Source organism: Anolis carolinensis, unplaced genomic scaffold, assembly GCF_035594765.1.
Source record: "Anolis carolinensis isolate JA03-04 unplaced genomic scaffold, rAnoCar3.1.pri scaffold_11, whole genome shotgun sequence".
NCBI lineage: Eukaryota > Metazoa > Chordata > Lepidosauria > Squamata > Dactyloidae > Anolis > Anolis carolinensis.
This window is the reverse complement of record NW_026943822.1, coordinates 24,646,280-24,671,781: the sequence shown is the minus strand read 5'-3', so window position 1 is coordinate 24,671,781 and position 25,502 is coordinate 24,646,280. Positions and strand designations below refer to the sequence as shown.

At 41.0% G+C, this 25,502-nt stretch overlaps 1 protein-coding gene and 1 long non-coding RNA gene across 4 annotated transcripts in view; one reads left to right on the top strand and one right to left on the bottom strand.

Moving 5' to 3' along the window:
• The window catches only part of LOC134293987 (uncharacterized), a 53,342-nt gene that overhangs the window by 3,127 nt on the left and 24,713 nt on the right, over nt 1-25,502 (bottom strand). The gene's annotated exons all lie outside the window — the stretch shown is intronic.
• rora (RAR related orphan receptor A) overlaps nt 1-25,502 on the top strand; it is a 188,133-nt gene that overhangs the window by 141,749 nt on the left and 20,882 nt on the right. The window lies entirely within an intron of this gene.

Sequence of the window (25,502 nt, the reverse complement as noted above, 5' to 3'; positions counted from 1 at the left end):
GAGATAATGTATGCCAAGGGCCCTAAATATTATATAAATACTAAGTAGTGTTGTTGCTGTGATACTGGGCAGGAATGCAGAATGCGGAGAAGGGTGTGTGTACAGAAGTATCTATCAAAATTCTTAGTGGTTATATTTCATTTAGTGATTTTATTTCTCTTGGCATATTGCAGTACCAATTTCAAAGGGTCAGCTATTGAGAGAACCAGAGCGGGATGGGAGAATTGACTATAAACTTATCACCATTATGGATATCAAAACTGCATGGATACCTAGATGCCTGTCCATTCAGTGATGAAAGAAAGCCACCTAATTAAGGATTTTGGGGTACAAATGTAAGACCTATTGAGCTGCATGGACTTACTACTGAGCAAATATGTTTAGTATATAGTGAGTTGCTTTAGATATCAAAGTAAACAATAGATTATTACGAGAGGAACAATCTTGGATACACATCCTTTCTCCTCTGCTTATGCCCTGGATTGTAGTCATGAGAGAAGGTGAAATAAAGGCATAGTAATGGTTTGAGTGTTGGACCATGACTCTGGAGACCAGGGTTCGATTCCTCGTTTGGACATGGAAGCCTACTGGGTGACCTTGGGTGAGTCACATGCTCTCAACCCCAGAAAATCCCATCATTGGGTCACCTTGGAATTGTCATAAATCAGAAAGAATTTAAAGATACAAAACAAACATAGGAATTCTCCCCGTAACACCTCGTCCCCCCAATTTAAATTGCAATTGAGTATTTAGACATTGAGTTTAGGCATCCAAAAAAAAAAGGTGGAAACAAATTGACCAAAGGAATGTGAACACAGTGAATGGAAGAGTTTTAGGTATGCATGATTATCACTATCTCGTTCTCTGTGATGCTAGCTGCACCCTCTCAGGTACCTGTTCAAGGAGACAGGAAACTTTTCCTTGCCTTTTGATTCACTGGCTGTTTCATCTGAAACTAGTAAACTGTGATTAATTGTAGCTACGACTTGTGGTATAGGAAATGGTCTAGTTTCAAACATCAGTAGTTAAAACTAACCGTAGTTTCAGATTTGAGTGTCAGGCCAAGCTGTGGTTAATTGGCCCATATCTCTTTCGTTTCTTGTAAAAGTGTTAATGATTAGTATTTGTTTCTGCGTTCCGTAATTGGCATTGAAGAATTCATTTTGGCACATGCAATTCTTAAATGCTATTACTCCACTACTGCTGCCAGCATCAACAACACAATAGCAAAAAAATTGGGAAATTAAAGGGTGGGGGGAAATACATGATCCTGAAAATTCAACGCAGTTCTTTCCTGTCGCAATAAAACCAAGTGCGGGGAATCTGTGGATCTTAAGTTGTTGGTTTGAAGTCCCATGAGTCTGCATGTCCACAGATGATATGAATTATGGTCCTAAGAAAGTCTCTGATTTCTCCACAGCCATGCTACAAATTCACTTTATGGTAAGGTTTGAATTGGTCTCCAAGATAGCACTTTTAGGGTGCAATTTATTTGGCTGTTGTCAGGGCCATTCAAAACCCGGTATCAGATCCTCTGTTATTTCATGCAAAGGACTGAAGCTACCTGATACTATTGGCTATGCAGTATATGTGTTCTGCTGTGAGTGTGACCTGTGCCCACAATGTGGCTGGTGGGCTTCAGCTTCACAAGTGCTAAGAATATCAGAAGAATCCTGCCGGATCAGTCCAGAGATTTATCTAGTCCAGTGTCACTGAACCATCTCTAGCCGTGTGATAGCTTTTTACTGCATGACTGCGATGAATCATCTTTCAAATCCAGCAAGGCTGGTGGAGGGTGCAGGATATGTATTATGGACTACAACACCCAGTATCCGCCATCCAGCATTGCCACTGGGAGGAGGAGTCGAAACCCAAATATGTTTCCCAAACTCAGACCACCACCAGTTTTTGTTGCAATGAATATCAGTTTTACTATGAAATTACATATTTTTCTGAGAATCTTTTTTTTGGGGGGGTGGGGGTGGGGGGAGTCAAATCCAAGTGTCTTGGGTGTTGATGGTAAGAATTCAGAGAGTACGCTTGATGTGGGATACAGATTATAGGGAGACTCCTTCAAAACTAACATAATGGTACAAGATTGAGTTGATTCTGTTCATGCCGTCTATGTATAGCCGTGAAAGCCGTACTCTTTTGAAACGTGATCCCGGAGGAGAGCTCTACCAATACCGCAGACTGCTACAAAGGCAAATAAATGGGTCCTAGAGCAGATTGAGCCAAGATGACTAAACTGAGGCTGTCGTGCTTTTAATAATATCTTGAGATGATATGACTCATTAGAAAAGACAATGGCGCTTGGAAAGGTGGACGGAAATTGTAAAATAGACAGTTGGGTAAACTCCATCAAGGAAGCCATGACTGCCCTGAGATCTGAGCAGAGTTGTTGACAGGGTGAGTTGGAGGTGTCCAATTCATAAAGGTCACCATATGGCAAAGTTGTCTTGATGGCAATAAACAACTTATCCCCCCTTTTCCTCCTGTGAATCTCTAGTTTGAATCCATTGCTCCATTGTGTCCTAGTCTCTGGAGCAATAGAAGGTAAGTTGGCTCCATCTTCCATATCTTATCCTTTCATATATTTAAGCATGGCTATCATGTCCTCTCTTAACCTTCTCTTCTCCAGACTAAACATATCTTGTTCTCTAAGTAACTCCCTATAGGGATTCATGGTTTGCAGGACATTTTAGTCACCCTTCTCAGAGCATGTTCCATCTTGTCCATATCTTTCTTAAATTGTGGTGCCCATATCGGAAGACAGCTTTCCAGATGAGGTCTTGCCAAAGCAGAATAGAGTGGGACAATTATGTCCCTTGATGTAGACTAGGTTTCCAGGCCTTGTACCATTTTAGCCAACCTTCTCTGAACATGTTCCATCTTGTCCATATCTTTCTTAAATTGCGGTGCCAACAGGATTTACACCAAGGATTTCCACCGCTTTTGAAGAACTCCTAGGAGCAGAGATGATGCCCCAGGTTAAGTCACTGCCATGCTTTGTGGTTTTGCATCCTTGGGATGAAACACTACTCCTGGCAGCCTTTTTTCCCTCCCCCAGCCTGTTTTAACTTGCACTGCCAAAACATTGAAGGAGAGAAAACAAGGTATCCTGAAAAATATGTCAATGGTAGGCACTCCACCCACGGAAACTCAACTGACGTCAGTGAGAGTTCTTCATGTGCGTAATGCTGCAGGATCAGGCCCTCGGCGGAGGGGTGTGTGGTGCGTTGTTGCTCTTTTTGTTTCATGGTGCATTAATGAACATGCCAGTCTGGAAATACCTGCCATTCAGAGTTACGTTTGATAATGACAGCATGTTTGGGGAAGCAGATGGGATTATCTTGGAAGAGGGAAGGTAGCAGGATCTTTCCCGAGTGTTCAGCACATTCTGTTCTGTGCCTTCCAAAATGCAGCCCGTTGGTACTGCTTGGGTGTTCCCTGACTGCCGGACAAATGGGACATTCACTTCGAGGAAAACGATATCCAATGAACACAAAAGCAACAGCCCTTTCTCCACAGGTGGCTGGATGTGGCCCTGTTTTTATGGCCCATAACACCGTGGGCTATCAGGGATTCTGGGAGTTGTAGTCTTAAAATGGAACTTTCTAGATTGAGGGAAGTTGGAAGCAACCTTCGTCTTGTCCTTCTGCGAATGCCTTCTGTTTGGGGCTACCTCTCATCTACAGCAATCCTCTAAGGTTTCTTTCTATTCCATCTCCTCCACTGTCCTCCTACTGGGTATTTTCTGAGGATGCTATAAATAGAATATTATCTTTGTAGTGTTATAAAGTCTTGGCTTCTGAATGTTCTTTCCTTGACACAGTTTGGAGATAAGCTCAGATTATTTTACTGCCGCATGTGTCGGAGAGACTCCTGGAAAAAGAGCTGGTTAAATTATTATAAAATCTGCCGATCAAAATGATATTAAGAGCCTCTCTGTCTCCTTTTCCTCCCTGGCTCTACTTCATTTGGCAGCAGGAACATAACTTTTAAAACTGCCATTATGCTATTTATCTCCCAAACTATAATTGGCCACTACAACCGATGACTTCAAAAGATCAAGTGAACATCTCATTCTCGGCTTTCACCGATGGGCTTCTTCGCATGAAGATTTATGGCTAAGAGCTGTCCTGGTTACAAGCTGTCTCTGCAACTTAGAGACCTCTGCTACCACCTGGAAGCTCTTGCCCTCTCTCACGTCTGTTGTATCTGATGAAAGACGTTGGATTTGACCCCCAGTTGTATGGGTTGGAAAACAATTGTTCTAAATATGGATCCTTTCTTCTTGTAATAGTTGCATAAACTATCCATAGTCCGTTGAGCTAACTCTGGTTTTAATTATGGCTAGTGCAAGCCATGATTTGTAGAAATGCTTCAAACCATTGTTTTATTATCTGGTTTTTGGGGCAGAATAATCATGGTTTAAGTGTCCTGACTTGGCATTTAACCATAGCTAAGAAAATCAAAGATTGCAGACAAGCATAGAGCTTATGGTTACATACATGTATAAGAGTTTATGGTTGCATACATGCATAGAGTTTGTGGTTCAGGGTATTCAGTATGATTCAGAACTGTCCTGGAGGTCTGTTTCTCTCTCAGTGCTAGGCTTCTTCCTCAAGAAAAGTGGGGCCTATTACGTATTATGGATGAAAATACTGTAGACGTGAGGCAAGACGTAGCAGCATTTTTCTGTGTACCAGGAGCTACTTGAGAAACTGTGAGAAAATTGGCTGTCTGCAAAGACGTTGCCTAGGGGACGGCCTGATGTTTTGATATTTTACCATCCTTGTGGTAAGCTTCTCTCATGTCCCCGCATGGGGAGCTGGAGCTGAAGGAGGGAGCTCACCCGCTCTCCCTGGATTCAAACCGCCGAACTGTCGGTCAGCAGTGTTGCATCCTCTGAGATGGAGAAGAATAAATATGAAGTTTAAAAAGCCTCTAGAGATGTCAGGCGCCTGCTGAATGGCCATGTGGCATTCTTTTTTAAAAATGACTGAAGCCTCTCTTTTTCCAAAGGAGCTTTTTTGTGCCGCATGCCTTCTTCCTTAGCGTTGCGTCTTATATTAGGAAAGACGCTGCCCCAAATATGTCTGGCTCCTATGCCACAAAAGCCCACACAGACGGAGATTTTTTTTTCTCCTGTTTTGCTGTATGGAAAGTCAGACATGGTATTTTTTTTCTCCCTTTTTTGCTGACTCAGTTTTCTAAAGCATGGTATATATTTTAACCAGAAATACAGATTTCCTGTGCCGGTTGAGAAATTAATAAGGAAATGTCTGGGAGCATGTTTTTAAAAAGCACCAGTCTGCACAACCTGTTATGCACCAAGCCAAATGAGCTAGCTTGGAGATGGGACCCAAGTCTAAACCTGAAATTCGTTTAGGTTTCATATACATCTTATGCACATACCCAAAGATAATTTTATACTTTTAACAATTTTGTTCATGAAACGAAGTTTGTATACATCAAACCCATAGAAAAGTAAGGGGTTATATTTTCAGCCACCCATTCAGATTTTGGAGAAAATCTGTTTTCTGGATAGGGGATGTTCAACCTGTATAAGTATTCAGCCTTTCACAAAACAGCATTTTGGGAACAATGGTTTTCAATGTGAGGAAGACCCTGAAAATGTTTAGAGAAATGCATTTAAAACATGCAATACCTAACCGGGCTGTGGTGCAGGCTGGAAAGCAAGCCAGCTGCAACAAATCAACAAATCACTCTGACCAAGAGGTCATGAGTTCGAGGCCAGCCCGGTGCCTGAATCTTGTCTCTGTCTCTGTTCTATGTCATGGCATTGAATGTTTGCCTTTATGTGTGCAATGTGATCCGCCCTGAGTCCCCTTCGGGGTGAGAAGGGCAGAATATAAATGCTGTAAATAAATAAACTAAAAACCAATTAAGAGCACTGAAACTCTTTAAAGTAGAATTTTACAATTACAAACCATTTTTTTAAAGGCTAGATCAAAGACCTCTATTTTTAAGAACCAAAGGCTGAGAGAAATGGGATCATCTCCACTGTCCCCTGGAAAATCACAAGGGATGGGAGGGACTTCCAGTCAAGGTGCCATTACAAAGGAAGTCTTGATGGAGGTAGCCATCAACCTATCTTCATCAATCAATATGAGTCAAGTGTCTAGATAGAAGAAATTCTTGATGTGAACCTTTTTCAGGGACTCATTCTTTACAATGGTATACATTTGAGGCCTGAAGGAATATTCACAGGAGGGGGACAAAATTCTTATTTGGAGGGCCAATGCCTTTGTGCCCCACTCTCCCCCACCAGCTATATCTCTGTATTTCCTTGATATTCGCCGAGACAGGTTAGCATGACTAAGAACGTCTTGGAAGTTCATGCCAAAGGTAAGATCAGAACTGGGAACTTCTGGATCATCCCTGCTCAGCCTTGCAGCCGGTGTGCCATAACAACTTTCAGGAATTATGCAACAGACCTTATCTCTGTCACCTGGCATTTGAAACCAAGGCGAAGGAACGCTTGATCCCTGGGTGGGGCTGCTATGCCACCACCTACCAAGCAGAGCTGAGGAGAATCGAATTCTCTGAGCTTGGGGTGGTGCGTGGGCATTGGCTGGGTATGCGTGTATGCCTTCCCAGAGCCTGTCCTGTGTGCATCTGCATGTGGTGAGGTGGCGGTGGTTTCATAAGCACTTTCTGAGCCAGATGGCGAAAGGGGTGCGCAGCGCAATGACTTTGAGGTGGACTCTGGTATGATAATTTCTGCCGTGGGGTGATGCTTGAGAATCCTTACACAACGTGATTCCTGTGAAGCGGTGGCATCTGAAGGGATCCAGCTCAGCCACAGGATGGGGCTGGAGGAATTGCTGTGGTCTTTCTGGCTTGCTTGAGAGGTTGGCTTCACCCAACGCATTGTTCCCTTCAAGCTCTTGCTTGTTGCTCTTTGAAGCAAATGAGTTGCTCCACATGGTTCCCATGTGCTCTCAGCTGGGTAGTTGGAACATTTGCCTTCTTCCAGATCTACCATCATTTGTCTCTCACCATGTGCTGTACTGTAGTCGTCTTTCAGGCCATCCTTTAAAGTTCTCCCTGCCTCTCTTTCCAGATTGTCTAACAAAAGGATTATAAGTATACAGATGTTCCCAGCTTGGATGACAGTTTAGGGATCAGAGAACTGTTGAAAACTGGAAACTGTCAACATTTAGAACCCAGTCTTTTTTTAGCTTTCAAATGCATTTTAGCCACTGAATAATATAAATACGGCAATGTCCTATCACTAGCAAACCTTAGTGAAATGAACAACTTCCAGTGGAAGTATGCCATAGAACCGTATTGGAGGAGCTAGAACATGCCAAGAGAGATTGTATGTTTTCAGATGTGGATAAGTGTATTGTGGGTAATGGTCCTGCAGATATGGGGTTCCACCATATTGAAAACGGCCCTTCAAGTTCAGCCTTTCAGAAATTTTACTTCAGAATTATTATCATTCCTATGAATGTAATTGTATGTCAAATTTCATTGTCCTTTGTTTCTTCGTCTCCTTCTGCTTATAACTCAGCGTTTTTTTCTTCTTGGTTGACCTCATTGATCTTTCCTGTATTTGCTCTTCACTGCTGTTTAATCAGACTGTGAGGGCAACTGATGGGGTTATATAGGTGAGGGCAAATGGTATGTAATGTGAGATGCCAGCAAACAAAACCACAGGAGGCACAATGGAGGCCAATGAAGGCATAGGAAGTCATGGCAAGTCAATAAACCAAGGCTGCTGTGAAGAAGCAACAGATAAAATGCCAAATAGCACTGAAATAAGTGTTTAGGGAGGTGTATTTTCCCCTCTTGAAAGTTATTCACTGCATCAAACATGCTAATTTCAAAATAATTTGAAATTAGTTAATAGTTAGTGCCACCCTAATTGTAGGCATAAAAGAACAGTGCTGCAATTTTAAAGAACTAGTTCGTGTTAGATTAGCTAGAGTGCTTCCAAATGTGGGTCAAGTCTTCCTTTTATGAAAAAGATATTTCGGCGGAAGAAATAAAAGTTTTAGCAAATTTGTTTACTCTTTCTCTTTCTCTCTCTCTGGCAAGAATCTGGCAACTCTGCTATTTAAATCTTGGAAATGCCAACTCTTGGAAAGAATAGCATTGAATTCTTCAAATCCTCTTTCCAAAGTCCCTTTCTGTTTAGCATACAAATTGAATCCACTCGATTAGTCTTCTAAAAAATTTAAAGCTTCCCATTTCAACCACATTCCGTCCCAGCAAACAGGCCAAGACCTCAGGCGTTTTTCTGGGGAAACCTGTTCTTATTGGAGACGTCATTCCAAAGCAGAACAATTTTGTTTTAATGTTAAGATTGATGTAACCAATCCTCTTTTCTGAGGGAGAGGCTTTGCCAAGTGTTGCTGCTGCTGCTGCTGCTGCTTTGCCTCCTCCATTCATTACAATACGGTTTAGGAGTTAGCTGAGATAAATGAAAGCTGGGCCACTTCGCTTCTTGACCTGCCCATGCTTGTGATATTTGCTTTCTTTTTCTTTAATGTAGGGTTTCTAAGTCTTCTCCACTGATGAGAGTTTGGTGTCACTGGGTTTGTGGGTTGTAAGCCAAGGAGTTCAAATTTGACCATAGCCAAAGACATGCCATATCATGGCCTTAGATGAGGTCTTAAGAAGCTCAGTGTCTCTATTGTCATTATTTGCCAAGTGGCAACAGAATTGTCCTACCTTGCAGGGTTAAAAAATGAAAACACGAAATGCAAAGATACAAAATGGGTGATGACTGGCTTGAGAACAGTCCGTGTGAGAAAGATCTTGGAGTGTTGTTGAAGGCTTTCATGGCTGGAATCACAGGGTTGTTGTGTGTTTCCTGGGCTTTGTGGCCATTTCTCCTAGCTTGGTCCTATTATTAAAGAATTTAAATACAAATATGCTCTACAAAAAAAGTCTTTCAGGGGAAGAAAAAAAGTATGAATTTGGATCTATCCAGCAGAGTAGCAGCTACATCTTAAAAAGAGTGATTTTCTTTTTGTGACGGATAAGCTCCTTAAAATGTCTGCAAAAAAAATTGCTGGTCCAAATGCTGAATTCATTGTTTGAAGCCAAAAATATAAAATAAAAAGGTTTTTCTTTAGGAATAAGAACAGAAATAGTTTCTGGCAGAAGGTCAATCGAAATTCTGCTTTGTTCACAGGCCACCACATAATTTGATAATGATCGCAGTTGGCAGGCATGAGGCCGAAGTGTTCTGTGTGCATTATACACATTTGTTTTAGGAACGGCAGTTGTCTTCTACCGGCTCAATGCACAGAAATTAGTGGATAATGCCTGTCCTGACACAGAGAAAAGCAAGAGGCAAATTATTCCTGGTCCAGATGCTCTTAAGGATGCAGGAGCAGGGGAGGAAATTGCAGGTAACAAATCTGCCCATCTGCATAGGACTGACTTCTGTTCTGGATGACCACTTATACTATGTAGCATTTTCCACATATATTACAGCTGTAATATTACATTCTGTTTACGTGCCAGCCTGGTGAAGTAAGACACTGACCAGTCCCATTTTGAAGATACTGAACCATTTCTCAGAGATAGTAACTTGCAGAGGAGATTCCATCTAAACATTAAGAAGAACATATTGAGCTAAGAGAGGAATAAATTACCTTAAAAAGTAGTGTACTCTCCTTCTTTGGAGACTTTAAACAGAAGTTGGATGGGCATTTTTCAGGAGTGCTTTAGTTGTGTCTTCCTTCATGGAAGAATGGAGTTGGACTAGATAACCCTTGAATCCTGTTTAAAAGGCCTAGGAAGTTCAATGACATACACTGTATGTTTGGATTTTGGTCTAAAGAGAAGCAGGTTCTGAATAAAATGCCCTAATGGAGCTATTTTCAAGACACTTGGCTATTCATAAAGACTTGCTGTTAACTCTTAGAGATTTGCCAACAGAAAAAGAATGGTTGAAATGAGTATGTTCTGCCATATGCTTCCAGATATTAGGAAAATTACTTTTAAGGGGGTGCAGTGGCCCATGGTGGCTGCGGAATTCTGGAAGTTCTAAAGCCAAGAAAGTAACTTTTGTTCAAGCTGTCATTATATCTACCTCCTTTCCTTGCACTTGCAATTGCTTGTCTCCTTCTCAGGCCCTGGCTATCCTTTGCTTGCATGTTCAGGCCAATCTGAATGTTGTGAATACTTAGAAGTGCAGGAGAAACACAGAATGTGGTTTCGGCTAAAGAAGTCAATTTTTGAAGAATTTCTTTTCTTTTCTTTTCTTTTCGTTTCTTCCTTCCTTCCTTCCTTCCTTCCTTCCTTCCTTCCTTCCTTCCTTTGCAACTTTCTGGTTTATCTGTATGGCAGCATATATACGTTTGTAAATGTGTGGGCAATGCCTGCAGTAATCTCAGAAGCCAGAAAGCAATGAATGAACAAAAGATCCCTAATGTCAGCGAGTGATGCTTTATGGCTTTGCTCCTTCTGTCCCATCCTTTCTTTCTCTGCAGTCACTACTCCCCTTCAAGAAGCAGAGTGAATTACGCAGAATAGGAGGACTGTGCAGTATAATCCTGCTGCAAAAACTAGCTTGGTGCCAAATTCCGATTCTGCGGTTCTGTGGGCCATGTTTCTTTTACCTGCACCTGCACAGTTGTCTTACGTAATTACAATGCAAAGCTATCTAGCAAGGGCTGGGATGTTGTGTGTGTGTGTGTGTGTGTGAGAGAAAATTCAGAACAGTTCTTACTGAGGAGTCTTCAGTGTGTTGTGCAGAAAGACTTGTATAAAGTAAAATAAAACCTTGTTGTAGCAATAGCAATTGTCTTGTGCTGAGGAAGCAGAACCCCAAAGAGGTAAACACAGTGAGGCCTTCTAAGTCCATTCACTAGGCCATTCTTCTCCAGATATAAAATTCAGTGCTCAAGAGAGCATTTGCAACAAAAGACAGATGATTCCTGGGGTGGGCTTTCAAGTCATTTCCAATTTATGGTGATCCTAAGGGCTATTTTTCTGGCATGATTTGTTCAGAGGGCTTTTTGTCTTTGTCATCTTCTGGGGCTGAGAATAGGTGACTTGGTAAAAGTCACCGATAAAGTTTCTATAGCTGGTGGGGATTCAAACCCTAGTTGCAGTCCAACCACGCTGGCTCTGCTATTTCTGGAGGTAAGCAGGTAAAATTCCATAAAACATTCCTGTAATGTTCTTCAATTCAAAATTACAATAGCAGTTTCCAATATTTATGGCGGTGTGTGTGCCAAATTTCTTTTGAATGCAAAATCAGGTAGCCACAGTTATTTCAGAACATTTTCAAGGGCATATTTCTAGTTTCAAGGATATAGGGTTGAAATGATGAAAAATGTATTTGCAAGATGTTTGAAGTGGCAATTACTTAAGTTCCAGGGTTGTTGTATGTCTTGTACTTAAGTTCCCTTTGCAAACTATTTAAATCACTTTACAGCCTTGTTGTTTTTACCAATTTACAGCATGCATTGTTGCACCACAATATGTGCCCGGTCTTTCTGAGTCTAAAATTAAGACCGCTGGTTTCTTTTAAAGGTGGAGTCCAAGAAGAGATTCACTTGTGTAGGTGTTGCAGTTTGGCACTGAGATGATTAATCCTGTGTTTTCTTTTCATGACCTTCAACTCTCGTCCTTCTAGATACTCATTCCCTCCCTATTCGCAAAGCTGTCTCCAACTCTCCTTTAGTAGTCTATGTCAAATTCATCACAGAAACTCTCAAAGAAATTAAAGCATGCCTATTTAGCATTTAAAAAGAGAGAGAAACCAACGTGCGGCTAACTAATTGGCTCCAGTTTCTAATTTCTGGATTTGTGGTTGCAGAATTAAGTTTGTAAGTCTTTAAGGCATCACAAGACCCTTCCATGTTTTTGCTACAAACAGGCAAACATGGGTATCCCTCTGGAGATCTAATTACATTTCCCCAGTGGAAAATGGAGGCATCTGTTCAAAATCTGCTCCTGGAATCTTGAGGAATGCAGCTGGATAGTGTCATCTCTGGATCTTCCGGATGCCTCTTCAATCAGCAGGTTGGAGTCATAAAATCACAGTGGAAGGGGCCTCATGGGCCATCTAGTCCAACCTCTTGTGCAATTCAGAATCTCCAACTAAAAAGCATCCGCAGCAGAAGGAGCTGTCCAGCCTCTTTTGGAAGATGTCCAGAGAAGAAATCCAACCACCTTTCTAGGCAGCGGATTCTAGGTTCTTTCTGTCAAGAAATTTGTGACTGCAAGAAACATCTTGATTCACTCCCTCTGGATTGCTGTTCCATCTAGCTCAGTTATGAATGTTGTTGTTGTTCCATGCCTTTAAGTCAACTTCTGATGACCCTGTCCTAGAGTTTCCTTGCCAAGATTTCTTCAAAGAGGGTTTGCCCTTGCCTTCTTCTGAGGCTGACAGAGAGTATGGCTTGCCCAAGGTCTCAGTAAATATACCGCCCACTTCAGACCAGATATATTTTTTAATTCTCTAGAGGTTGAATAATTCTTTGCATGTAATTTCCCCTTTCTAAATTAATTTTTATCTTTAAAATGAAATTCTTAGGGGTTTTTTAAATGAAATATATCACCGTGTTTGTTTTCAATTTTTAATATCACCTCAGTGCCTGCTGGCAGAGACAGCCATGGCACAGTGAATGAGATGCACCTTTCTAAATGAACCGTGGCACTCTTTGGGAAAAGGCAAGAACATTGACTTCTTCCTCTGCCATTGCACCTTTTTCTAAATGCAAAGCAAGGAGGCACCGTTTTTCCCAGGCTTTGAGAACTCTGCCGCTCGTATCTACTTTCCAGCCCTGGGATTGCTGTTGGCCTCTTGTAAGACGTGTCCTCGTTTGCCCTCCATGCTCAGATATTTGCAGAACAGAGGAAGGATTATGTTCCTACTAGGATACTTGATACAGGGCAGGCAAGTTCATTCTGTCCCCCATGGCTCGTTGCCAACACGGTATTGTCCGCCTGCATTTGGCTACTATATTTGCTGGGAGAAAGCTGTGTTCATATGGAAATGCGGTTAGCCAAACGAAAGAGGATGTTGCAGGAAGCTGCAGCCTGCCAAGCAAAGGCGTTTTAAATAACATGTCAAGTTCTTTCAGTTTTCTTGTTTGTTTGTCTTCTTTCCCCCTCTGCCTTGTGCAACTTTGGCGTGGCATCATTATGCACAGAATTACCTATTCTGACTGATGTTGTGTCTGCGCGAGAGGTGATGCTTTTGAAAACGTTGTCATGTCAACTGAAGTTACCTTTATTTTGTTTTGAAGAAAATTTAAATAGGTTTTCAAGAGAAACAAATCCCCCTTGTGTTTTATAAATAACACCTCAGCTAAGTTTGCCTAGGAATAGATAAATTAGCCTCAGAATGGATAATTCTGCATGGCTTCCTGCTTCATCCCTCTAGGCTTGACACTGGCCAGAAGAACAACAATCCCAATCTGCTTCGCTGCTTTTAATAGCCATCTGATGTTTACGACTCTTACAGCATCATTGCCTCCAATCGTTGGCACATTAAAGGGAAGCTCAGAGGCTTGGTTGGAAAATGAACGGCCCCAATTGTCCACTGGTTTTATTAGTATGTTTCCCATAGGCATTTGGATGGTCACAAGGTTTAGGCAGGATGTCAGGCAAGATCCAACAGGGTTTTGCCTATAGTTTTGTGGGTGGAATACTGTCCCCGTTCATCCCAAATAATTCAGGAGAGAAGAACTACTAGGTGGATAAAATCTAACTGAAGTCCCCAAAGGGAGATGGTCTATTTCTCCGTCTTTTGGTGGATCCATGACAGAGGATTGGGAACTCTTATTCACATTTCAATCACAATAGTATCTCTGAGGCATTCCTGTAACATTTGTACAAGAGTTTTTGTGGACATCAGTATGGTTCAGATTCATTGAAGGAACAACTCAAGGCAGCAAAGCATGATTAGAACATAATCAAGGATGGATGGTTCCTCCACCCATGGTGTTCATTACAGGTGATCGAGATGCTTCTTTTGGGAGGAGACTATTGGTATTTGGGCCTCCACAACAATCCGCTGTATGTTTCTAGCAAGGCCCGTGTTGGGTTTTGAGAATCGGTGTGCTATATTAATTTTACGTCATCCTATCAGGGCAGGGGCTAATTAAAGCTGTGCTAATCCTGGTTTAATTGCATATGGCCAGACTTCGATGGAATGCTTGCCTCCCTTCCATATAATATTTGGAAACAATGGTGTGCCAAATGGCCTTCTGTCCCATTTGCCATGCATCCCAGGTAGGTTGGTATCTGTGGAGCAATGATTTTTTACATAATTGAAGGACAAGACTGACGTATCTCATGAGCTGGACTGCGGTTGGGAAACAGTTGTTCAAATGTGGGTGTCCACCCACAAATTACTAGAGTGGCATCCTGTAATTGCTTGGAACCAGGTAACTTATGATGGCCTCTTATATAACAGCCCAAAGCAACCCAGAACAAATGATTGTATCTTCTCAGATCTGCCCAGAATCCACCCAACTGGGTTCTTTTTATAGTCGGTGACAGGCAATATATGCCGAGTAAATCATATTTTGATCTCTTGTTTTATTACCCTTCTTACATAACACTTCCACCAGCTTTTTTTAAACAACAAGCAAACCTCCATATTGCCTTTTTTCCCTTTGGAAATATGAATAATATCTCATGTTCTGCTAATGTCTTTTCAGCTGTTTGGGGCTCAAAATTAAAATTTAAAATTAAGAATTAAAAGGAAAAGGTCTCTGGCTGGTCCACACTATACATGCTATAAGGATCACATCTGTTTTGATTAAAAAAGACATAATAGCAGAGTTCTTTCATATAGCAGATAGCAACTCAAATGAAGTTTGTAGACCATTGCCCGTGTGCTGACCACTTGTGAATTCTCCAGCTGCTGAGCTGAAATGCAAAGATGTATTTCCTGTGTATGAAATACTTGCGTAGCCATATCCCTAAGCATGGGGGCATAAGAACCGGTTGTTGTTGTGTGTGATCAAGTAATTTCTGACTTATGGCAACCCTAAAGCAATCCCATCACAGGGTTTTCTGAGACAAAGGGTGCATCCACACTGTACAATAAATGCAGTTTAACTGCCATGGCTCAATGCTATGAGATCCTGGGTTTTTGAATGCTAAAGACCTTGGAAAATTACAGCTCCCATGATTTCATAGCATTGAATCTCTTTGAAATTGAATTAGAGGGGTAGCTTTTATCTCTCATCTTGGGGATGAGTGCTTTTGTGTGAGCAGAAGGTAGTATGAAACAGATTTTAACACTGTGGCTAATTCCTTTCAGTCGAACTAGTGTTGGCCATTACAAAATAAGCTAGGCATTGGCAAGAGCTGAAGCAATAATTATAGGCTTCCTAAATCTACATAGTATAAATAATAACAGGTTTAAAATTGTTATTGTGAGCTGTAATTTATACTGAAATTTTTATCTCGGCCTTTTGAAGTCATAAACTACAAATCTTTTCACGGGTGATACAAATACGTGTGGTTTTGGAGATGGTGCTTCTTCTGCATGTTTTAGATACTAGGCACAGCAAAATGGCGACTTTTCATGCCCAGGCTCCATCAAACTCACTCTCCATTGTCTGTGTATAAATGTTACGTTCACTGTTTTGTGGCTAAGTGCATTCATTATAAACCCAGGCATGCTTAAGGTCTAAAATTAATGGCCTGCTGAGTGACTCACTCAGGTTGAAGAGAAGAAATATGAAACCCTTGATAAAGAGAGATAATGTGAGTTATTTACTTATTTATTTATACCCATAAATTGGAAAGTCTAATGAAATCTCCTCTGGCTTTATCAAGAGCGATGTAAGAACTGGCTTTGCTGGTCTTGTGAATAACTCCTTCTTTTGGTGAGGCAGGCCAACCACTTGGGAAAGCTTTTGAACATTGGAACAGCAGTTGTGTCTCTGTGTATTGCTTGTCGAGTTATTGATGTGCCTGAAATGATTAATGTGGGCAATTGAAGAGAATACTTGCTTTTTGGAGGGTGTGGGTCGGAGTAGAGAGGCATTAGTAATTTCATGAAGATCTGCCTGCAACTTGACTTAATGGTTGCATCTCTATCTATAGAAGCTTCCAATGAAAAAATGGAGGGAGGCAGAATTCCTATTTGGAGGGACAGTACTTCATTTTATCTCCCACCCTCTAGCTACACCTGGTGCTTTACCTGGGATATTTAACACCTGATGGGGATAATTTTTCAACATTTCTCCCCCTCCACTATGCTACAAAATTATTTTCAATAATAATCGCAAGCACAAAATAATCATTAAATGCATGGTGAGGAATGCTGGGAGTTGCTGTTCCACCACACCTGGAAGGCAGCGGGATTCCTACCCCTGATTTACATAAGGCCCACGTTAATAAATGAGCGCAGCTTTCTGTAAACATATGGCGGATAGGCCGGGTTGAGAGCAGCAGTTAGTGCGTGCCATAACAGCTACTGAATAGCAACTGTAGACTGGATAGTGGCTACAAGCAGTCTCTACCACATTTGAAGTGGTGGCCAGTGGGGCAAGTGGGCACTAGATAGCTGACTTCTCTACACTCTCACGTGGCACAAGACACAATCCCTAGAATTGTTTAAAGGGAGAAAAGGTAGAATAGATAACATATTTTTCAAGGCAGCACTTACACCTTGAGATTTCTCTCATTCACCCCGAGAACCAGCTAAGAGGATGAAAGCCCAGAGACCTTGCAATCCGATCTATAATGCTACACATAAAAGTTTTGCAAAGAAAACTCCATGATAGGATTGCTGGAAGTTGGGAACAACTTGCAGGAGCAATACCCCACTTAAATATTTGAAATGTGTGCTCTCCTTCCCCTGCCTCCACCATGTGTATGCACTACAGGTAAGGGATGGAAATGGAGCTCGGCCTCTTCAATCAACCAAGGGCTGAGACCTGCCAGGTTACTAGGGAGGAGCTGGCATCTTGTTGGGCAGCTTATACCTGCCAAGAGAGAGAGAGAGAGAGAGAGAGAGAGAGAGAGAGAGAGAGAGAGAGAGAGAAGGCTCTGTTGTTCTAGGCCAAGGGTGAGCAACTCTCGTGTTTTTGCAAATCACACTGTCCACTAGGCAGTGGCCTGAGAACTAATAGTGGGCTGTGCTAATTGGCATTTATGTGAATGCTCAGGTTGCATAATAAAATGCTCACTCATGCACAACAAACAAATATGTGCATTTCATGCATATTGTGCAAGGAAAGAATGGTGTAATGGTGCACCACAGCACTATTTCTTATAACTTGAACACATTATCAATGTAAACTGGATGAAAATTTGGCTGATCCACGTGCCACGTCCAGCATGGATTCACTGGCTGGCCGCTTTTGTTGAAGGCCGATCAAGGGCAAGGCTGAGTGCATTTATACCGGTTTCATCCCACTTTAACTGCCAAGGCTTCATCCTATGGAATCCTTGGTGAGAAACATAAAAGTTTCAAATACATAGTTCTATCAGTCTCAAGCGGTCCATGACTGAATGGGGATTCGAACCCAGGCTTCCCAGAGCCCTAGTCCAACATTCCACTATACCACACTGGCTCTCTATATTAAATATCACAGAATAAACAAAAATAATCTGAGGTTGAAGTTCTCCTTTCCCTAGGCCTGCTGCAATATATTTCCCCTTCCTTTCAGCAATTTTAAAACTAGTTTGTTTTCTCTCTAAGCCTCTTCTCAATGAATATTTACCCTTAATAGAAAAGTTACTTATGCTTTTCTTTTTTTATTCCTGCTTTTACATGGGGGGATTTTGTTGGTATTATTTCTTCAGTGATAAATATTCTACTTACTCTTTTGAGCATTTCCCCTCCTCTCTCCACGTTTTTATTAAATTCTTGGCTGAAGGCAAAATGGTTAAGGAAACAAAAGCGGTTCTCTTTGCAAGCATCTAGTTTTGTCCAATCTCAAACGGGCTTCTGTGTAAAGGGTTTTTTAGCAACGTTAAATTGGATTTTGAAGAGTCAGCTGATTCTAATAGCCTTTGGACACAAATAAAAAAAGTTGATCTGATTATTGTTTCAGTGCTTGGCGATGGGCTTATGTAATCGCTAATCTTGGCACTTCTTTATCTAAAGCAGATTACAAGACCACTGTCATTTTGGAGACAGGCATTAAACAGATTTAGTTAGTATTAAATAAGTTAACTTTAGCTTACTTGGAAAGGGATGCAGTGTGAGTGAGTTTACCTAACAACTCAAACTCTTGTGACAATCTTTGTTTACGCATTCCAGAATGATTCCCAGGGAGTGTTACTATTTTATATCTATGGTTGTCAACTGATTTATCAGTTTAACTACTTGTTGAAACAGAGTTGCATACCGAGAAGGCATCAGTACAAGTAACTTTTTGTGATGATAAAGTGCAAGAACATGATCAAATTTATTCTGGATTTACCTTTACGGCTCTTTAGACTGGGTTTTATTTCTCTCTGCTATTGTGAGATATGTTAGGGCAAAAGTAGAGGAAATGATTTGACAAATTAAAAAATAGATAAAAGTTGCTATAGTGTCTTGCATTAACAGTCTAAACTCACAAACCTAAATCCAGTTGCTAGTATAGACTAAATGTATAGCATGCCTTCGAGTCATTTCCAAGTTATGGTGATCTCAGGCAAACCTAACACAAGTGTTTCTTGGCAAGATTTGTTCAAATGCCTTCTTCTGAGGCTGAGAGAGTGTGACTTGCCCAAGGTCAACCCAAGCGGTTTTTATTGTAGCTTACTAGCAGCTGGTCTGAACATGGTGGATTGATTTAGCAGTTGTGTGTAAAAGGCTGTGATGGATCTGTTCTCCAATTTATACTTGTATCAGTTGTTATTTCCACTGCAGGAAATTGGATGTGTAGTAGAATAGCAAAGTTGTGCATTGGATCAAGTATTTCCTAGCTCTGCTTAAACATAGAGTTGTTTTCGAACACACACACATAGACATATCTTCTAGAGTGGGTTCAATTTTCAGAGCTGTTCCTGCTTTGTTTCATTGGTGAAAGTTCATGGTTCATTAGAAGTTCATTTTTGCAACCTGACGTTCTCAGTCTTTTGCATTTCCACTTAAAGAGTTGATCCAATTGAAGATGTCATCTTAGCTTCCTCCGATTGAACATTCCCGTCAATTTTAATGGCTGAGGCTTAACTTTACAAGCTGTGACCTGCAGTTAGCTGAGAAATGGAAAAAAATCCCCTTCAGTCGTTTAATGGCTGTATGGGAAGTTGTACTGCAAGAGGAGGAAAAACACTTTGACATTTGAAATCAGCAGAGACCTTTGACAAATTATTATGGGTGCATTTACTTTGTCCAGCTCTGATGATATTGCCAACTCCAGGCTTTTAAACATGAAAGGTGATCACCTTTAACAACATTATTTCTGGTTTTGCTTCTGTGTTGCCTTGTTCAAGCATTGATATTTTCAGGAATCCCAAAAGCCTTAAGATACACTCCTTCGTCTTAAATGTAAGATGAAATTCTAGCTAGAAGAGTGTTTGGCTTTCAGCAATGGAAGGGTGATTCGCTGAATTGTTTTAGAACCATGTTGAGTTACTGGATGAAGGTACCTGGTAGAATGCTTTGAATGAGATTTTCCTGCTTCTTGCAGGGGGTTGGACTGGATGGCCCACAAGGTCTCTTCCAATTCTATGATTCTAGTAGAGAGCGTGGCCTGCCCTCATTTCTGAAGCTTCCATACATTCTCATTGCAGCCTATTTTGATCAGGCTTATTCACTTAGCCTCTTGACTATGGTCTACGTGGTTGCTTAGACTGTGGTGGCTTAGCTGCCACACTGATTTGTTCTCTTTGTACGTGCACCAGCTTTTGCAAGCCTAGGTCTTCCGGTGTGGTCTTTGAAGGGCCTTCAGTCCACCTTCTGTTCTTCCTTTGCTGACTTATCCCGACATTGTTATTGTTGGTAGTGATGTTACATAACTTCTACTTGACTCTGTCTTACTGTCATAGGGTTTTCTTACCAGTTTGAATCAGAGGCAGTTTGCTGTTGTCTTCTGTTGAGAGAGCGTGACTTGCCCAAATGATGGAATAGGCCAAGATTTAATGTAGGAAGTGTGCTTCACTTTCTTTTGTAAGATAAAGCTGAATTGCAACTGGTGGGATGAACCTATGGGGCATTTATTCATTTAGGCTCACAAGATGACTTACAAATTATTAACTTTACAATTTCCTTGGCCTCAAGTTTACCATCTAAATAATGTACATGATACTTAAAGGAAAAGGACGGGTAATGCAAGAGTGGATTAAGTTCAGTCTCTCTGCTGCTAGGATAGCGGCAGTTGGGATGGTTGGATAGAATAAAAAAGACGCAGGTATTATTTTCCCCCCCAAATTTCCCAAGGGCTGCATTAGATGATACAGGTCTTTCAGATCCTTCCAGTGGCCAGTTAGTGCTGATGTGTGAAGGCAATAAATCTGCTTACCCAAAGTCAGTTTCCCCCTTTAGCAAAGGAACTCTGTTGGCTGCAGTGACATCTAATGGTCACGGGTAGAATTTGTCCCATCATTCTGATTTAGTGGGAATCTATCTAACATTTAATTTTATGTTCTTGACAATGTGAGATTGTTATCACTCAGCCAGTATATACCTATCTCATCCTCTGAATAAGCTGCCAGACACTTGCATTAGTTCTGGAAAGATTAGATACAGCTACTAGTAATATCAAAGATGGGCTGTGATAGAGCTCTTATAGTATCAGGTGAAAAGTATCTGAAAAGCATCTTGCTAGCTGGAAGTGGATTGGAGCATTTGCGAATCTGCTGTGAAGAATTGGAAAAGTCCTTTTCTGGTCTCGACCTGGCAGCCCTCATGGCCTAATTTGGACAGCTCTCTTGTTTCCCACTTGAAAGTGGCATTTAAAATAAGACATTATTCCTTTTCAAAAGAAGTAAAATATAATGGCCCCTCAGTATTTGTTGGGGTTTAGTTCCAGGATCCGCATAGACACCAACATCTGTGGATAATCAAGTTCCATTATGTACAAAAGCCGTAGTAAGGGGCCATGAGCCAGACCATACTGTCCTTGTAAAAACTGAAATGTCATCTTGAGCTCCCAGAATCCCCAGCCGGCATGGCCAATGTCCAGAGATTATGGAAGTTGAAGTATCAAACATCTGGGGGGGCAAAGGTTTTGAACCTGTAGTCTAAATAAAACAGCAAATAAGCAACTAATTAGTGCTGGTGTTATATTTCTTCTGGAATCAACATCTGTCATTTTAAAATCTCTCCTGCCACTTATCACAACACACAAATAATGGTAATCTATTGTGCTGAATGATGTCCTACTCTTTCCAAAGTTTGTTCTTCATACTTTGAAATGCATTTCTTTCACCTTGTATGAATGGCAAATGGCCAGAAAACGCCGTCATTAATATGTGTATTTCTGGCTGGGGACTTATTCTTTCAAAAGCTGTTTGAACAGATGTTTGCCTCCGCTGCTGGAGAACAATGGTTCCGTGAAAATATCTTGTAAGCCCAGAAGTTAATGCACTGCCAGCCACGTTATTTCCTCTTGGGAAGACAACCTTGCCACAAGGGAAAAGGTTCCCTTTCTGCCAGGACTCCTCTGTGTCACAGTTGGTGAGAGATGATTACTTATTAAGTACCTGATATTGCAGTTAGTGCTGTACAAATGACTCCTCTGCTCATGGGTTTCTTCGAACTGTGATCCTGTCAAAACACAACTTGTCTGTATAGCTGCACCAGAATTTTTTTTGTGTTTTTTTCTTGGTTGCATCCCCCTTTCCATACAGCCAGAGAATCTGGTGTTGATGAGCTTCTCAAGACCAAAACAGTGTGAGCTTCAGATGATTTAGGTGAATAATACGTAATCATGACTTATTTTGAGGTGCCCAGAAAAGCAAATTATTTAGGTAATGGAGCTGAAAATGCATTGGGATTAGAATGTTGTACATCCCTTGCTTCATTCAGCTGGTTGCATTGCTACAAATAGAACATTATATATTCATTGTTGTTCATGCTGCTCCATATGCATGAATGTCACGGATTATGAATGACTGCAGTAGACCTAGGACTGACAGCAATTGTCTTTTTGTGTAAGGGTAGCATTTTCTGGGTTTTTTTAAATGGGAAAAGTATTTACTTTAGTGATCCCTTTGAGAATTACACAAGTGTTGCTTTGAAGTGGCAGAGTAGGGCTTTTTCAATTTTTTAGAAACTGCTGTTCCTTGGCTGTCGAGACAAATTCTTTTCCAAATGGCTGCCCAATTTTTCTTATTCCTCACTTCTACTTGTTATTACCAGTACTGTTTCCATGACTGACCATCTCTTATTAGATGCTCCAAGTTTGAGAGATATTCATGGTGAATTATACTTTTGCTTTTCGTTTCCAAGCTGAAGTCTGTTAAAATCCATCTAGACAGATTCTGAAGTTGGCGGCACAACTGGATAGAAGGCTGGCCACGTTGCTCTATACACTGGACATTTTGCAGTGTGAGTTTGTGTACAAGATAAATATTAGCTTGTCTCCAGAACTCTATGAGTAAACAGCAAATTGGACAGAAAATGAGATTGATTACTACTACTACAACAAATTTGAGTATTGTATAACATTGCAATGTCCTTTTGACATGGATCAGGAATGAGCAACTGTGGCCTCCCACCATGACAATGACAGTTTCAAGACAAAAGCCCTTGATGTCGATCATGTTGTGCCCTGGTATTTGGTTCCTCATTCCACCATCGCTTTCTTACATGGCTAGTGGGTGTTACGTAACAATCTGCCTAGTGCCTCCATTTAAGCATATGATTAGCTAAAAGCGTAAATAAACTTAGGTGCATAGTTGAAGTGCATGATTAAGTGCTTTCCAGGATGGGAGCCAAGTCTTGCAGCATTTTATGAGGCACTCTCTTGTTCCTTACTGGCTGGCTGACCAAAGTTGCCAAGCATGTGCTCATAGGCATCTGAGCTCCCTTGCTGCGTTGTTCACCAGAATGAAAGAGGACGCAAAACTCACAATCCCATCAATGCTTAGCCCAGATTTTGCACTAAGAAAACAGAACTCCATAACAGTTGAGTTGATTTATATGTTCTTTTTCAAATCCTTTGTCTTGACAGAGAGAGAGAGTCAAAAGGATATGTCATTGACACCCTACACCTGAAACAGATTCAGCTGCTGGTTCTGGCTTTTCAGATAGCATCCAAAGTTGCCATTCACTTTCTCAGCATCTAAATACTAAGACTGTGTGCTCACATAGTCCTACCACATCCTGCACTTATTCAGCACGTGCACGATAATGTAGCTACTAACTTTGAGTGAGTCTGATAGTGAGAAGTTTTTACAAATGTCTGGACCTATGTATAGATCAGGCACCATCTTTACCAAAGATTCCCTCTATTCGTTGTGGCTGTTATTGTAAACAACTGAAACATGCTGTTCCTGCCCTAGTTGTCTCCTTGCCCAGCATTAATGCTAAGGGTGGAACTGATCCCTTAACCTTGCATTTGCCCTACTAGTAGCAACTTAGTATTTCTTCACTAACCAGATATGAAAAACAGCTGCTTCAATGCATCATTTAATGAAATTGCCTCAATGTCATTTTCTTCTTCCTTCCCAGTAACAAAAAATAATGAACTGATGAGAAAGTAGCTAGACATTGTTAGTGGTTTTCAGTGGCATCACTCAGGAGGTGCAAGGGGCGCAGAATATGCCGTCAAGGGGAGTGACACCGAAGTGACTAATTGTTTCTGTTGATTTTTTATTTAAAAATCCCATAAGTCTAACCACAGACACATTTTTTGTAAGCTCTGCTTACATGTACTGCATGAATATACCTACAAGGCTAAAACTCTTATGTTAATTTACTTTTTTTTAAAGTGCATGCACACCGGTCAAAGATGTTATTATTACCTATTACAATAACGCTTCAAACCGCATGGTTTTGCATGCATATGCCACACCATGTGCTGTTGTTTCTGTTGCTAGGGTTTTTTTTATAGTTACTGATTTTGTCATTACATTCAGTAACATACAGGAATTACAAGTATGTAATATGAGTACAAAAACCATTACTAAGGACACTGCATAGTCTGGTATGGGAGGAGGTCCATGGAGGTGACACCCTGAGATGATATACAGTTGTACCGACATTAACATATTTTAAAGAAAGAGTGTGTTTGACTCTGTGAATCAGAATCAATACACATTCACCCTGGCAAACTGGGACTGTAATTTTGGCTAATTCTAAGTCAAAGCCTCATTATTTTCCCTAGAAGCAAGTTGTTTTGTTGTATGTAATTTGGAAAATGTTACTATTAAAATGACAGCAAATAAGCAGTGCAAATAAGCAGTGCTATTAAGCAGTGCTATTCTACAACCTGTGTTCATTCCTCAGTGGGTAGACTAGGTGTTTTAACTCTACCCAATAACAGTGAAACAAAAGCTGGAAATCTCTATACGGTTACATACGCTGAGCATTTCCCCCTGTAGCAGACAATGAGTTTCTTGCTGTGCCTTGTTTGCATATGAGCAAGTGCTTATTTGCATACCAAAGATTAAAGCAATCAGTGGGGGAACACTCTTGATTTCCCCCGCCCTGAGGGAGAAAAAACAAATGGGAAAAGAACATATCTTGCAAACAAGTACTTTTACATTGATCAGACCTGCCAATTGTATTTGTTCTGGACGAGGCAAGGCAACCTTTGATGCGGGGAGTAGATGTTTCAGTTAGAAGACTTGAACCCTCAAGGAGAGTAGAGTTTGCTCCTTCCACTTCAAATTGTTTCAGACTACTTTAGACTCTCAGGTGGATCTATCATGGGGCTTTTTTGGCAAGATGGATTCAGTGGGGGGTTGCCTTTGCCTTCCTATGCAGCTGAGAGGCTGTGACTTGTCCAAAGCCATTCAGGGAGTTTCTATGGCCGAACGGGGATATGAACCCTAGTCTCCAGAGTCATAGGCCAATACCCAAACTACTACTCCGCATTGGCACTACCTGCCTTATTCTGACAAAAGCAGGTTGGACTTGATCTCTGCAGCAAATAAGGGTACACTGTTCTGAGAGAAAACAAATAATGCACACACTTATGGTATCATATATGCTGAAGATGATGATCCTGGTGAACTACACACTGTGCTTTAGCATCTAGCTTTATTGGGAGTTTATATGGGCTTCTTTTTATTTCTTCTGGTGATGTTTTTATGGGATTATTTTATTGGAATGGGGTGAAACAGTATTTTACTTGCTTTGTTTTTAATAAACTATCTTGGTATTTTGGGGATTCTGCTTTATGCATCATCTTGAACGATGGCTTCCCCCATCTTTGGTCTTAGTAAGAATACCTCTTGGTTTTGAAATGCTATACCGGACCAGTGCTTGAGTGTTTAAGCACCTTCTCAAATGACCCATTTTAATAACCTGAAAGCTATTATATAACAAGCAGCCATAAATTAGTACAAGGCCCTGGGGGAACCCTCACAGTTCAGCAATGAATAGTTAATATGGTAGAATGTTGAGCAGGTTATTAGTTTTCACTGTA